General features: G+C 32.2%; 4 non-coding genes across 4 annotated transcripts; 2 read left to right on the top strand and 2 right to left on the bottom strand.

The window, feature by feature from the left end:
• Positions 1–2385: 2385 nt before the first annotated feature.
• On the top strand, positions 2386–2458 carry TRNAF-GAA (transfer RNA phenylalanine (anticodon GAA)). Its single transcript has one exon. It is a non-coding gene; the product is annotated as a tRNA-Phe (tRNA).
• Positions 2459–3068: 610 nt separating this feature from the next.
• TRNAE-CUC (transfer RNA glutamic acid (anticodon CUC)) lies at positions 3069–3140 on the bottom strand. The gene has a single exon. It is a non-coding gene; the product is annotated as a tRNA-Glu (tRNA).
• Positions 3141–6134: 2994 nt separating this feature from the next.
• TRNAF-GAA (transfer RNA phenylalanine (anticodon GAA)) lies at positions 6135–6207 on the top strand. The gene has a single exon. It is a non-coding gene; the product is annotated as a tRNA-Phe (tRNA).
• Positions 6208–7647: 1440 nt separating this feature from the next.
• Positions 7648–7719, bottom strand: TRNAE-CUC (transfer RNA glutamic acid (anticodon CUC)). The gene has a single exon. It is a non-coding gene; the product is annotated as a tRNA-Glu (tRNA).
• Between the last annotated feature and the right edge of the window lie 5993 nt (positions 7720–13712).

Here is a 13712-nt window from a genome sequence, read left to right as displayed (position 1 = left end):
AATTAAAAGCTTGAAACAAGAAAACTTAGTAACTACTAACATAATATGATTGTAGCCTTAACGAAAAAGTTTGACAAACAGTATGATTCGTTACAAGTGTAAAAGCTTTAAAGGGATAAATTTAAAGTTCATTTGAAAGTAAAACGATTTTACATTTTTTCCAATCATTTTTAATAAAATAATCTCTCTGAAATAAGTTACCTTTATTTTTTTAAGAGTTGAGAGATTGGACTGCGAGAGGCCAAAAATCTTAGGCAGAAAATATTATTCAGAGGCGACAGTAAGTAATAATTAATTTTAGGATTTAGTAACTTACCTTTAATATTTCTGAAACCATTGGTTTTTTGAGAATATATCATACATTATTTAATAGCAAATGAGCTATACATTGTACACCTAAAACTAATAATCCTGTGTGATGAGGTAAAAGAATATTTAAGAAGCTAAATTATACAAATTAATATTTTCAAGATACATAAGTAATAAAAATAATGAAATATTAAATATTACAGAACACTTCTTAACGATGCTCATTTTATTCGGTTAAAGATTTAAATTCGCGTTTAATTTTTAAAGTTTTAACAGGATTTTAAATGGGAAATAGTTGAAAAAGTATTTCACGACTCAGTTTATAACACCGTATATAAATCGTATGAAACAGCAGCATCACCTTACTCAAAATCAATATATTATTTATGGCACATCGCCCGTGCAATTGTTGGCCATTGAAGTCGAAAGATTATCTAGTGGCAAGCTGATAGACTCGGCTGGATATTGGCTATATCCTCGTGTAGGCGGGCGGCCACACAGCCAAGCTCGAAGGAAGTCGCTAGACGCGGGCAGCTTTAGAACGATCATCGTAGCGATCTTTGAGAAACGCTTATGCCCAGTAGCGGACGTGCATCGGCTGACATGATGACCATGATAATGATTTATTCCGCTGCATACTGCTAATCCTAAAGTATCTTTACATTAAAAATGTGTTTTAAATTTAATACGAATTATATTTAAACTTATTTAATAGTTCGTGATTAATATGTGTACAAATATAACTTTTACTTTGAGATCGTTCGCTCTTGTTTCGGTGATTTCGGAGTTCCGCTTTGAGATCGTTCGTCGACTTCAGTTTCCTTGTCCGCCGTTCACTACGAGTTAGAACTTTGTACTTACGTTATATATGTATCCGAATACTTTGTAGAAAGTATTATAGGAAAAATAGTGAATTGATAAGTAGTTTGCTTTTCGTGCGTGTGACAGTTGCACGTCCTGCAGATTTATAATATTGTCGTTTCATGCTGCTTACATAGATGAATTTTTATTATTCATAAAATTACTTTATTATAATTACATTAATCAATGAATTGCATGATCACCCGGAACTATGTCACATATTTTTTATTTTGGAATGCGCGGCCAAAAACTACTCGCAGTACAGTCTGTCAGCAGAGCTAGTAATATGCATATAAAGCGTAAACACTTTATATCAACCATTATTTATTTTTGTTAAAATAAATAGATTTTATTTATTTCATAAAAACTTCTAATTTTAAATATATTAGGTGTTACATATAAATTTAAATGTAATAAAGTTAAAGGTGTGCTTAATAACAACAGTTGTATCACTGTACATTTATATGTATACCGATGTATAAAATATATTTTTGATAGAGTTATCTACTAGACTGGTTTACATATCCCATTACGAAATATTCCCATATCCTTAACTATTACTTTTGGTCGTTTCCTTCGACGGCTTCAATGCCTCATTAAATGCTCTTATTTCAGACGTCTGATGGTAATTAATGAGTTTTTAATTAGGTAGTATATATTACACAGTATATGCTACACCAAAATTCTTCAATAAATGTTAGAGAATGGTTTCCTGTACCGAGAATCGAACCGGAGCCTCCTTAGTGAGAGCTAGGGCCACAAGACCATATCAGATATGAACACAGAACGGAAATAAAGTTTTACTTTAAAATATGGATACAATCATTTTATTCAATTTCAGATACTAAATCCAAACATTTTTAAAAATTGACCCTGAATTTTGTGTCAGTTTTCTTCAACACATGTACCGTTTACTACAGTTAACACTTTTCGTAAACAGTAACAAGAAATTTTCGCCGATCGGTACTCAACCCATTACATACATATTGCCACAGCCTACATTACTATCACTTAAATATGCCAAGTATATTTGTTTATTGCACAAAACGTTTTTTTATGAAAGCGCTTATTTATTGTCGATAGATGGATATTCCGTATGACATTAACAAAATATCTATACATTGAATAAACAATAAAAATAAATTACCTCATATTTATTTACCTAATATTTTTTGGTTCATTACTTTGGTGAATCGTTTAATTAAATATATACAAGCCGAAATAGCTCAGTTGGGAGAGCGTTAGACTGAAGATCTAAAGGTCCCTGGTTCGATCCCGGGTTTCGGCAGCAGATTTTTCGGCCAAATCTTTTTATACCTTCCGTGTAAATTTTACTTAAATTCACTGCTTCTTATTTGATTTGCAATAAACGTTATTTATTGTCAGTGTGAGCCCAGTAATAGGGGACCGAGACTTTCAATCGTAGGCCGCGAGTATACCACCAAAAGCGAAAGAAATTACTAAAAAACCTTCGCAACTCTTAAGAAATCATTTATAGGTAAGTTAAATTTGATTGAAGTATTCATGTAATCGGGCACGTGAAGCAATATTCTCATGAAATGCACGTAGTGATATATGTTAGCGGATGTAAAATACCATATTTGGATAATGAATCAATAAAGGAAATTATATCGGTATAGTTTTACTAATAAATTCCATTATTATCATTAAAATAACACAGAATAAATATCAACCTCCTGAGGTTGATATATATTTTTCAAATACTACTGAACAAAAAATTAAAACATAAAACTGCTGTTATATACTATTCGCCATTTTAACTTTTACATAGTTCCAATATTTTTGTTTCGATTTATGTTAGATGAAAAACCAGAGATACTTTTATATTTCAAATATTAAAATTTGTAAAATATTGCAGAAATGCAAAAAAAAGCTCTTTCCGGTACCGGGAATCGAACCCGAGCCTCCTGGGTGAGAGCCAGGTATCCTAGCCACTAGACCATACCGGATGAGAAAAAACATTGTAATTAAAGCTTTTTTTATCGGTACGAAATGTGTTTTGGTAAATTTTATTAATAGACTTTTGTTCTCAAAAGTATGATGAAGTAATTTATTTTCTATTCCTACAAACACTACTACACTAAACAACAATCAAATGTGCTGTGAAAAAAAGACTCAATGGAACGCCGTAAGCCAGATGTTACCTTTTACGTGTTATCACTTTTCTCTTCAATTTTTTTTTTGTTGCGGTTTGACCTTTCTTTCTACAATTTGTATCAAGTAAATTTTGTTGTAATAATGTTGTATCACCTATAAAGCAATACTTAAAGTAAATATTATTTAAACTGTAACTTTTAATGGACTTTTAATTTATGTGTACTGTTTGTGTACCCAAATAAATAAATAAAATTCCTTGAAAGTAATAGCTTTTTCATTTGTATTTAGCACAAAGGGATTTCGGTAAAAAAAATTAGTAATTACATATGTAACGTAATTTGGTAATTGGTTGGGCAAATATTTATTCGCTAAAATGGAAATTTGGTACATTTTTTCATTCATCTATAATATTTAAGTACCATTTTATTCGTTAACTTTTTCCATTTCGCAAGTGATATTAACAATCCTATTATAATCAGTTTCGTTTGGTTATGTCTCAATAAATATTCAAGAGTGAGTACACGATTTATTGTCTATTGGTGAGCTCGCGTGGTACCGAAATATCGAGTTTTTTTATTCATAGCTTTTTTTTCAAGTTGGTCAAAACTGTTTGGTGTCAAAAGTCATGTCTGTTGCGTGTTTATCTACGTCGTAACTAGTGATGTGCGGATCTTGATCTAAATTTTTAAAAATGGCACAAATTCAATAACCAGATCGAGATGTGTCTTTGTGTTAATGACACCGAATTAGTTTCATGAACGCCACAAATTTGTTCATTAAAATTGCAAGAAAAAGGCTTTGAAAAATATCTCCAGAAGAAAAGGCAGCCTGGCCTACGTGTGCGACCCCAAGGTGGAGGAGCAGCCGCTACACTTGTTGTTGGCTTTCCGAAGTATAAACGGCGCGGGAGCAAATTAGGCTCAGCCATAGAAATAAGGATGTCCTTGGAGGGTAGCCGGAAATCATTTCCGATGAAAGACTGACTGCTTCTTCTCGCTTTCATAGTGCAAGCAATGAAGGATATAGTAGCCAAGAACGGTAGCGCGCGGTTCCTGGCGGATAAGCGCCGCTGATTTATTTTGTGTAATATAAATAGGAAAGTTATAAATAATATTACATGAATAAAATAGGATATAAGATATTAAGCTAATGTTGTTTTTTTATTAAACGGGGTTTAAATCAATAAGAAGTAAATTAATTAGATATAGATAATTGAAACAATCAGCAATACCATCACGCTAAAAGTCATCATAATTTTTTCTTTTGAAATACGACAGGTAACAGTAGACAGGTATAGTAACTTATGGTAGTACAAAGTCTACTTGAAGAGATAGTAAGAAATAATTAATTTTAATATGTAATAATCCGAATAGTGGTAACGTTTTTTCTTACTATATTGTCTTTACGTTATTTATTATTTCTGAAACCATTAAAATCTGTACAGAGTGTGCCATACATTGACAGCAGATGAGCTAGTATTCACACCTTCATAGCTTTTACGTTCATATCAATCACTATTTACACTGTAAAACATTAAAAAATCATAGTAACCTTCTGTATTACTTCACATATTACCGTAATTAAAAAAGGGATTCGTTCTACTTTCTCTCTGTTCGTATTAAATTCGTGTAAACTTTTTTAAATCAAAAGTTATTCACGGCTAGCTTTCTGTAAATCCTTTACCACGAAGGTTTTAAAGCACTACCAAAAGTTTTAAAATTACGTTCCTGCAAAGTCAATCACATCGCTCGGTGTCCGCCGGCTGCACAGTCGTAGCGCACCGCTACAAATGTGAACGCTACTAAGAGCGCGTGGCGGACTGCGGTCGTTGGTCAAACTCCACGTAAGCTCGCTTTAATTTTCAAAATGTTTGCTTGCTATGTTATTTATATTTTAATTAACAGTTTATAAGTAAATTTAAACAGCGCTCTTTTCTGTTCATTTATTCATGTTATTATCTACATAAGTCCATGCAGTGACAACTTATGTACGTCCTGAGAAGAATGTCAGAAAAGCCCAATATGATAAAAACTAGCATTAGATTATACTCCCCATATCGTTCAAGTTAAAACCACGGGAATTTCAAAGTCCCAATCAGTCTCCTTTATAATATCCTTAATGCGATTGTAAAGAAATTCATTTCCAAGCTTAATGAACACTTAACAAAAAGACTTCACACAGTAATAGATTATTTGTTAAATTTTTGTTTAATGAACAATTGTTTTATGTTCATTAGTAGCCGTCTTCGTTTCAGCTCATAGACGCCCACTGCAAATTATATTATTAATTTAAAAAATTAATAATCATAAAAATTTTAATAACAGCTTGCAAATAATATAAACTACACTATGTACCTATGTAACGAAAAACCTTCAAAAGAAAAGACGCATACCATTGTTTACGAATTGGAAATCATGTGTTTTGAAAAAATATTCAAAATGAATCGAGGCAATCAAAATTTGATAAACGAATACACGAATATTCTCATTAGTCTGAAAAAGATCTCAATTATGAAAATAATTACAATGTTATCAACGTACACACAGCTTTCATTGATATACTCGGTGTTAAGTGATTTCGTTTTGCATGATTAAAAATTATGACGATGGAAAACCATGGCTTAAATATCTTATACCGCAGTTAACACTTTTCTTTTTGTTTTGTTTTGTTTTTTGCACAAAACGTGTTTTATGAAAGCACTTATTCATTGCCAATGGATGGATTGCGTACGATATTGACAAAATATCCATACATTAAACGAATTATAAAAATAAATTACGTTGTACATATTTATTTAAGACTTTTTAGATTCATTACGTTGGTGAATCATTTAATTAAATATACAAGCCGAAATAGCTCAGTTGGGAGAGCGTTAGACTGAAGATCTAGAGGTCCCTGGTTCGATCCCGGGTTTCGGCAACAGTTTTTTTTTTACAGTTTTTTTTATAATTTCCCTGTAAATGTTACTTTAATTCAAAGGTTCTTGCTTTATTTGCAATATAGATTATTTTTTGGCAGTATTATCCCAGTGGTATAGGACTGAGACTTTCGTTCGTAGATCGTGAAAATGCCAGCAAACCCTCGATGTCGTCGGGGATCTTGAAGAGACACCTCTGTGATCGAAGATAGGTGGTCCTGTAGGCTGCTATCCCTGTACAACAACGTAGTACGTGAGCAGTAGTCGCGTCCTCTTCAAGATTCGCCCATGAATAGAAGACTATATGTAACACCCACAATAAATAGATGTCAGTTAAAAAGACCATGACCTGTTAAGATCCCAACTACAAGACTAAGTCGGGGTCGCAACAGCCATGATATTGGAGAGCCGGAGAGAGAGTGGTTTATGGGAGATGTCGCCTGTTTAGCTTGTCAACACTTCTCATGGCTTTGCTATTGCTCCTAAGCATACGTTATGAAAATAAAAATATTGTTATTATTATTATCAACTTTTATATCATTTTAAAGATATTAATATATCTACTTAGTATACTTAAATTTGACCTAACTGCAATCTATATACATCCACTAAAACTTTCGGGTCACGTTTTCCTTAACTGTTTTTACGAGCTTTTTAACGGATATATTCTCTTAGGCGTAAGCTTTCTCAGTTAAATCGATCTCGTATTTAATAACGGTTGTACAAATTTTAAAATAATTTAGCCACTTTTTGACTGAAAAATAAAGCTATGTACACACTTTTTTTTTAAGTACAGTGGGATAGTTCTAGATATTATACCTAGATAATTATTACATCTCTATATAACACATAAAATTAATTCCTATAAGTTCAAACATATAAAATATTTTCTTTTACTTGAGCAATAGTAGGGGACTTGGACTCGCGATCGTAGATCACGGGCTTGACTTTCGAGATACATCCTTATACAATTGACTTTATGCATTAATTATATAGGATTGCTCTATAAACAAATTTTTAGAGGCTGGGCAGCTGCGTCCACTGCGTATCACAATACCTCATTGCGATCGTCACCCCGTCCGACAAGCGTGGCGATTATGATATATGGAATGGCTTATGCCTTACAGTGGTGTCTATTGGATAAAACGACGACAACGAAGAATATTCTTTATACTAAATTCATTGTCAGTTTTGGGTTAGAATCGTGAGTCTACGTCTTTACTGGACTGGCCTATATCGAGATATTAGAAACGTAAGAGAACCTATCGTAGATAAATCTCTGCCCCCGGCCTATGCAATTAGTACGACGTGACGACTGGATACTTTGGAGTTAATAAAAAAAAATATTGTGAGTAGATGATTAGAGAGAGTCCTATTCATCATCATCATAACGACCGCTCCAATAATAAATGAAATGGAATGAAATGTAGAAAAAAAGCTCTTTCCGGTACCGGGAATCAAACCCGAGTCTCCTGGGTGAGAGCCAGGTATCCTAGCCACTAGACCATACCGGATGGGAATGTATTTCGTAACTAAAGCTTTGTTTATCAGTACTAAATGTATTTTAATAAATTTTATTAATAGATTTTTGTTCTCAAAAATATGACGAAGTAATTTATTTTCTATTCGTTCAAGCGCTCCTCTTAAACAACTGTATCAAATGTGCTGTGAAAAAATGACTCAATGGAACGCCGTAAGCGAGATGTTTCCCCTGAAGTGTTATCACTTTTTTTTTTTGTTTAATTGCGGTCTGACTTTTCTTTCTATAATTTGTATCAAGTAAATTTTTAATTTTATGTCACCTATAAAGGAATACATAAAATATACATTATTTTTACTGTAACTTTTAATGTATTTTTAACTTATGCGTACTGTTGGTATACCTAAATAAATAAATAAAATTAGTTGAATGTGTGGCTGTTTCATTTGTAATAAAAACAAGCGAGGTTTTTGGTTAACAAATGAGTAATTAAATATGTGACGTAATTAAATAATTGGTTGGGAAAAAGTCTATTCGTTTATATGAAAATTTGGTACATTCTTCTTTCATTAATTTATCTTTACTATTTAAGTACCATTTTATTTAATAATCACGAATGAGTGCACGATTCATTGAGCGTCTTTCAGTGAGCTCGTGTGGTACTAACATATCGAGCTACTTTATACACAGCTTATTTCAAGTGGATCAAAACTGGTTTGCGTCAAAAATCATGTCAGTTGCGTGTTTATCTACGTCATAACTACTGATATACGGATCTTGATCCACATTTGAAAAATGGCGCCGAAATCAATAACCAGATCATAATGTTCCTGTGACATTAATCAAGTCGGATTAACCTTAAATAATAGTTAGAATAACAATTATGTTATACATGTCGGGAATAGTTAATTAAAAGCAATTAATATTGAAATATTTCCTGATAATTATATAGAAAGTAAAAAAATGAAGTATTTGTGATAGGAAAAGAGTGCTCTTGAATGCTAAAAGCTACCAACATAAATCGGTTAGTGAGATTAACCATAACTATTTAAATTAAAAATTGTTAGTGCTTTACAAGATTTTGTGAAGTAACATTTAGTCATGTTCTATAGTAAACTCGCCAACATGTCTTCTTAGTCAAGAATTTAAAATAATCGAAATTTAGACAAGTTTTCCCCATCCATCGCAAAAAACTTAAATTGCTTTTATTAAAATAAATATAACTGCCGTAAGTACACAATATTATCTTTAAAACAAACTCCTAAGCAGAATCGTTGGAATCCAATTTGCAATAAATTTTGATATTAAATCCTCATCCCAGAGAAGATAATCTGAACTGAATGTATTTTTCGCAAAAAGGAGGTAAATTCTTTAGTAAATGTTCTTTTGCATTTTTTAAAGAAATAACAGAACAGTCCGATAGTCGGTAACTTAGGTATTGTTTTTAAAACGTATAAATAAAGGATTAAATGATTGATTTATAGTACTAAATGAACCAAATATGTTTGATGTACTCTATAATTCACACGTCACGTCACTGAAAGGACTCGCATTCTTTGCAGGAATATATATACAGTGAATCCTAGTAACCAATGACATTTTCCCATCCAATCTACTTATATACGATATCGTCCGTAAAACAGAAAAGTATTTTCGAGTCATCTCATTCTTTACTAAAATGTTGATAAAACTGAGAGTTTCGAGAACTGGCCAATTTACAAAAAAAATGTGGAAATAACAATTACCAAAATCAAAAACAGAACGCTCTACTCATCTTTTCATGTAAATTACATTATTTAAAATTAATTTTCACCAATCGCGGCAAATTTAAAATAAAATTACAGCGTCAGTATCAATAAGACGAATAAAAATTCAAGATAAGGTTCAATTAACCCTTAATGTTTGGGCAAATTTTCGTAATAGAAAAACTTCAGTTTTGATCTCTGTTTATTATTTCGGTCGTTTCAATCATTGATAATTATTTAATTCCTTATTTTCGAAACGCAGATTTTGGGGGAAATTCACCAATATCAAGACTCTACCGAATCATAAACGATGTAGTGATCTTGCACTTTGACAGCGTTGGCGAATTACGTAAAATGATTTTAAAACGGTTTTCAGGAGAATGATTTACTTTTAAATTAAGTTAATATGCATTTTTATTAGCGTCGATATATTTTTACTTATTATGTGTATACTGTGAATGTGGAACGAGCTTGTTGCGCTTATGTTACTGTACACATATCATCTACTTAAGTCATATCGTAAAAATATGTAAGTGTAAGCAGATGCAGGCTTGTCTTTAAAGTAATAAATAAATAAAAAAAAATTGTATTTGAATAACTTATTAAAATGTATGTGCAGTTCTCAAAGCCATAATATAAAATCATTGGAGTGAAGGTGGCATTATCATCACCGATGTGTTTCATTTTAAGCGGACGTAAAAAAGGGAGATCGCAGTTTATAATTTTTCATTAACTGGCCGTTTTTGGAGTCGCGTTCATACCTCTATCATTGTAGCAGAGTGCGTAAGTCTATGGGTGAATAAGTTATATTATGCAATTTAATAATGCTTATTTGTTTTCTTGCTGTCTACTTTCTTATATCTATATATTTATTTAACATTCAGTGGTTATTTTTCTTTTCTAGGGATCGGACTATTAACGTTCGATATGTTTTTGTGTTAGCTTTCTGCACCCATAACTCTCTTTTAATGAGTGTACTAGTGTTTATGTACCTCGCGAGCTCAATGTCTTATGAATTTTTTGACCTATTGAATTTTCTTCCTTTTTTAACCACCCGTGAGCACTCTCTTTGTGCGCATTAAAATCGAACCCGAAACTTAAGTCATTTTAATAACTTAACTCACAACATTTTATTTTTGGGCGAACGAAACATTTTATTTTATAAAATACCCAACAAGTTATGCACATTAAGTGTTTATATGACACCAAATAACTTGCAGTAATTATGTATGGACGGATAGGCCCGAAGCGTTGAGTACAGACCGTTGTTTTACTACTACATCTAACAACATCGCATCAAATAACACAAGCTCAAACATCAAAGTAATGTTCCTATTTGCATATCTACGGGTGCACTCGAGAATTTGTAACAAAGGCAGCAGTTTTACGCTAGTTTTTGTTGAAAATAACTTTAATGTGACTCGTGTCACTACAAATAAGTGTAAGAAGCCACCGAAAGATGAAAAACTTTAGTGGAATTGTATTAGCTTGTCATCTTAAGACTTAACAACTATTATTGCCATTGTTATTTTGTGCGTTTGTTTATAATTGATACGGCTTGATGTATAAACGACAGATTGACAACCAATCCGAGTACTGAAAACCATAGGGCGGAGATGGAAGACCAGAGAAGATCAAAGACCGAATGCTGAAAACAGAAGACTGAAGGCCAAAGACTGAAGAACAAAACCGAAGACTGAAGACCGAAAGAATTAAGACCGGAATCCATATATTCAGAAAATAAATCGGACTGGATATTGTTAACCAAGGATCATTCCTTCGGGACAAATCGACAGTTTAAACTTTCAACTTAACAATTTATTGAAACTAAAACAGAAATTTATACTAAAGATTATAAAAATTTTCGCTATAAATTAAAAAATGCAAATATTTTGTAAACTGTATGTTAAATTTACCTTAACAATAAATTAACAATACAATGCTAAAAGCCACTACCGGTATCGAGAATCGAATTTAAGCCTTCTGGGTGAGAGCGAGGTATCCTGGCCACTAGACCATACCGGATATGGATGAAGCATCAGAAATAAATTAAATATATAATTTCGCATTATCAAATGTATTACGTTTTTGTTATAAATAATTAACAATAATAATTTATAATTTGAATAGTTGCGTAATAAGTTATGTTATTTTATTAATAAATAATTATTTTTACCGTAACTTGAATACCAAACACAAATGAATACTTTTTTAACATTATAACAAAGAACACTAGTACATGATAATCAATTTAGAACCATTTAGTTACTTCTCAATATATAGGAATTCTTAAGTTCACTTTTTTTCACATTTCCTTTACAAACACTATAGAATTCCAATTTGTATACCATATAGGTCATTTAGGTTTGGGAAGTCGCCAGAAAAATCACTGTTGCGTGCTTACACATGATTTAAAGTAAAATCATCGGGAATATTCAATTCAATCCAAATATTTTTTATAGCTTACAATTTATTGCATCTCTTTTTCGCGTAAACTTAAGTCTACCAAGCGATAGATATCCGGGTGATAAATGCCCCGAACAAGAAAGAATTTACAAAAGAATCTTAGCGGGGCTACATATTTTTCGAAAAGGATATTAAAATACATATTAAATTAACATTGAAATAGCTAGCTGGCGAACGCATCACTACATAAGTGTGCTATCATGTATGAAGTCATTTACAGTGTAGCAACCGTTGACAAACAAACATTCATTGTCAATTTTTTTAAATGTAACTTAAAAAAAAAGTACAATAACATTCCAGATTATATGTAGAATGCTTGCATGATTTCATCATATGTTCTGGGATACTATTGTAAAAGCTTATATACATTGCCGATAGAAAAATTTGATAACTCAATAAACTCAAGTAAATATATCACGTATATCACTTAAATGGAATAAGAAAATTAGCAATGTTTTTGTGGAAATACGATACCTTTTGATATACATATGGAGAAGCAGCAATCGATTTTTAATCTCTTTAGTTATAAATCCAAAAGATTTAAATTAAATAAAAGCGCTCAATGGTTTAAGAACAGTAAAATACTAAGTTGTGAGACTTTTAAAGACTTTTTACGACTCAAATACATTTATTAATGCTCTATGGTTCACGAGGACGATTAAAAACATGAATACTTGATACTGGATTGCAAACAGAAACCAGGTGCTTTGATTGTACAGTAAGGTATTGATTAAGAGGAGGGCCTCTTCAAAAACTTACTGTCACTTAAAACATTAGCTTATAGTAGTCACCGGGTTGACCGGTGGCTTATATCCAGCGTCTTCAGACGACCTTAATAAGGCGCCTTTGTTAATCCCCTTTGTAAGTGGATATTGTGGAGTATGTTGCGTTTGCCGGTGCGCTAGTCCCCGTTCACGAAACTTAAGGCTCCAGCGGTTCTCTCTTCTGCACGTTATATGGCCTGCTCACTGCTATCTCCTATTGGCAATCCGCTGTGTTATGTCATTTACCTTCGTTCGTCTACAGATCTCCTCATTCGAGGTTCGATCTCGTAGGCCCTCTCCATGGCTTGTTAACAACCCGACAACGAGGCATGGGGTGAGAAACCAGCTTCAGTTTTGTAATTCATCACTGCTGACAGACATCGGCCGTACTTTCGTTTAGAGGCACTATGCGATATTGGACGAGAAGGTGTCGTAGTTTTCAGAACGCTGCCCAACGGAGTTTAATTCATCGATTGACATCTTTCTCAAAGTATATTATAAGTATACAGTTTCGTAATCCACATATTCTTTAAATATTTCATTAATGCTGATCTGCAAAAAAAGTAAAAAAAGCTATAGTTAAAAGTATTATAAACGTAGTTGAGTTTCAAAACATGTATTTAATTTCTCTATGAATATAAATCATTCCATTTTTATTCAAAAACATTAGCACTATTTTGTGCCGTAAGGCTGTTTTGTTGTCAGTAACTTTAAAATTTTGATGTTATCAGTATAATTTAAGAAAAGTTGCCGGACCACAAAGGAGCTCCTCGGAATCCATTATATATTTATAGCGGACGTTTCCGTAGCTTGAAAATGTTGACGAAATGCTAAACACTTTGAAGTCGTCGGACACGCTACAGATAACATTTGACAAAATATGACTACGGTAATAATATTTTTGTATAATAAATAGATGTGTAATAAATATTTTAAAATTTAAGTAACCTAGGCACAAATTAGAATAATTTAAATACTAGCCACAATAATGTTAAATAAATTAAAATTGCGAACAATTATTGTAAATATGCTTTAAACACTTTTTGAAAAAG

Source organism: Battus philenor, unplaced genomic scaffold, assembly GCF_028537555.1.
Source record: "Battus philenor isolate CCGP_79_NKW_IND1 unplaced genomic scaffold, ilBatPhil1.0.hap1 SCAF_25, whole genome shotgun sequence".
NCBI lineage: Eukaryota > Metazoa > Arthropoda > Insecta > Lepidoptera > Papilionidae > Battus > Battus philenor.
This window is presented reverse-complemented; position numbering and strand designations above follow the sequence as displayed.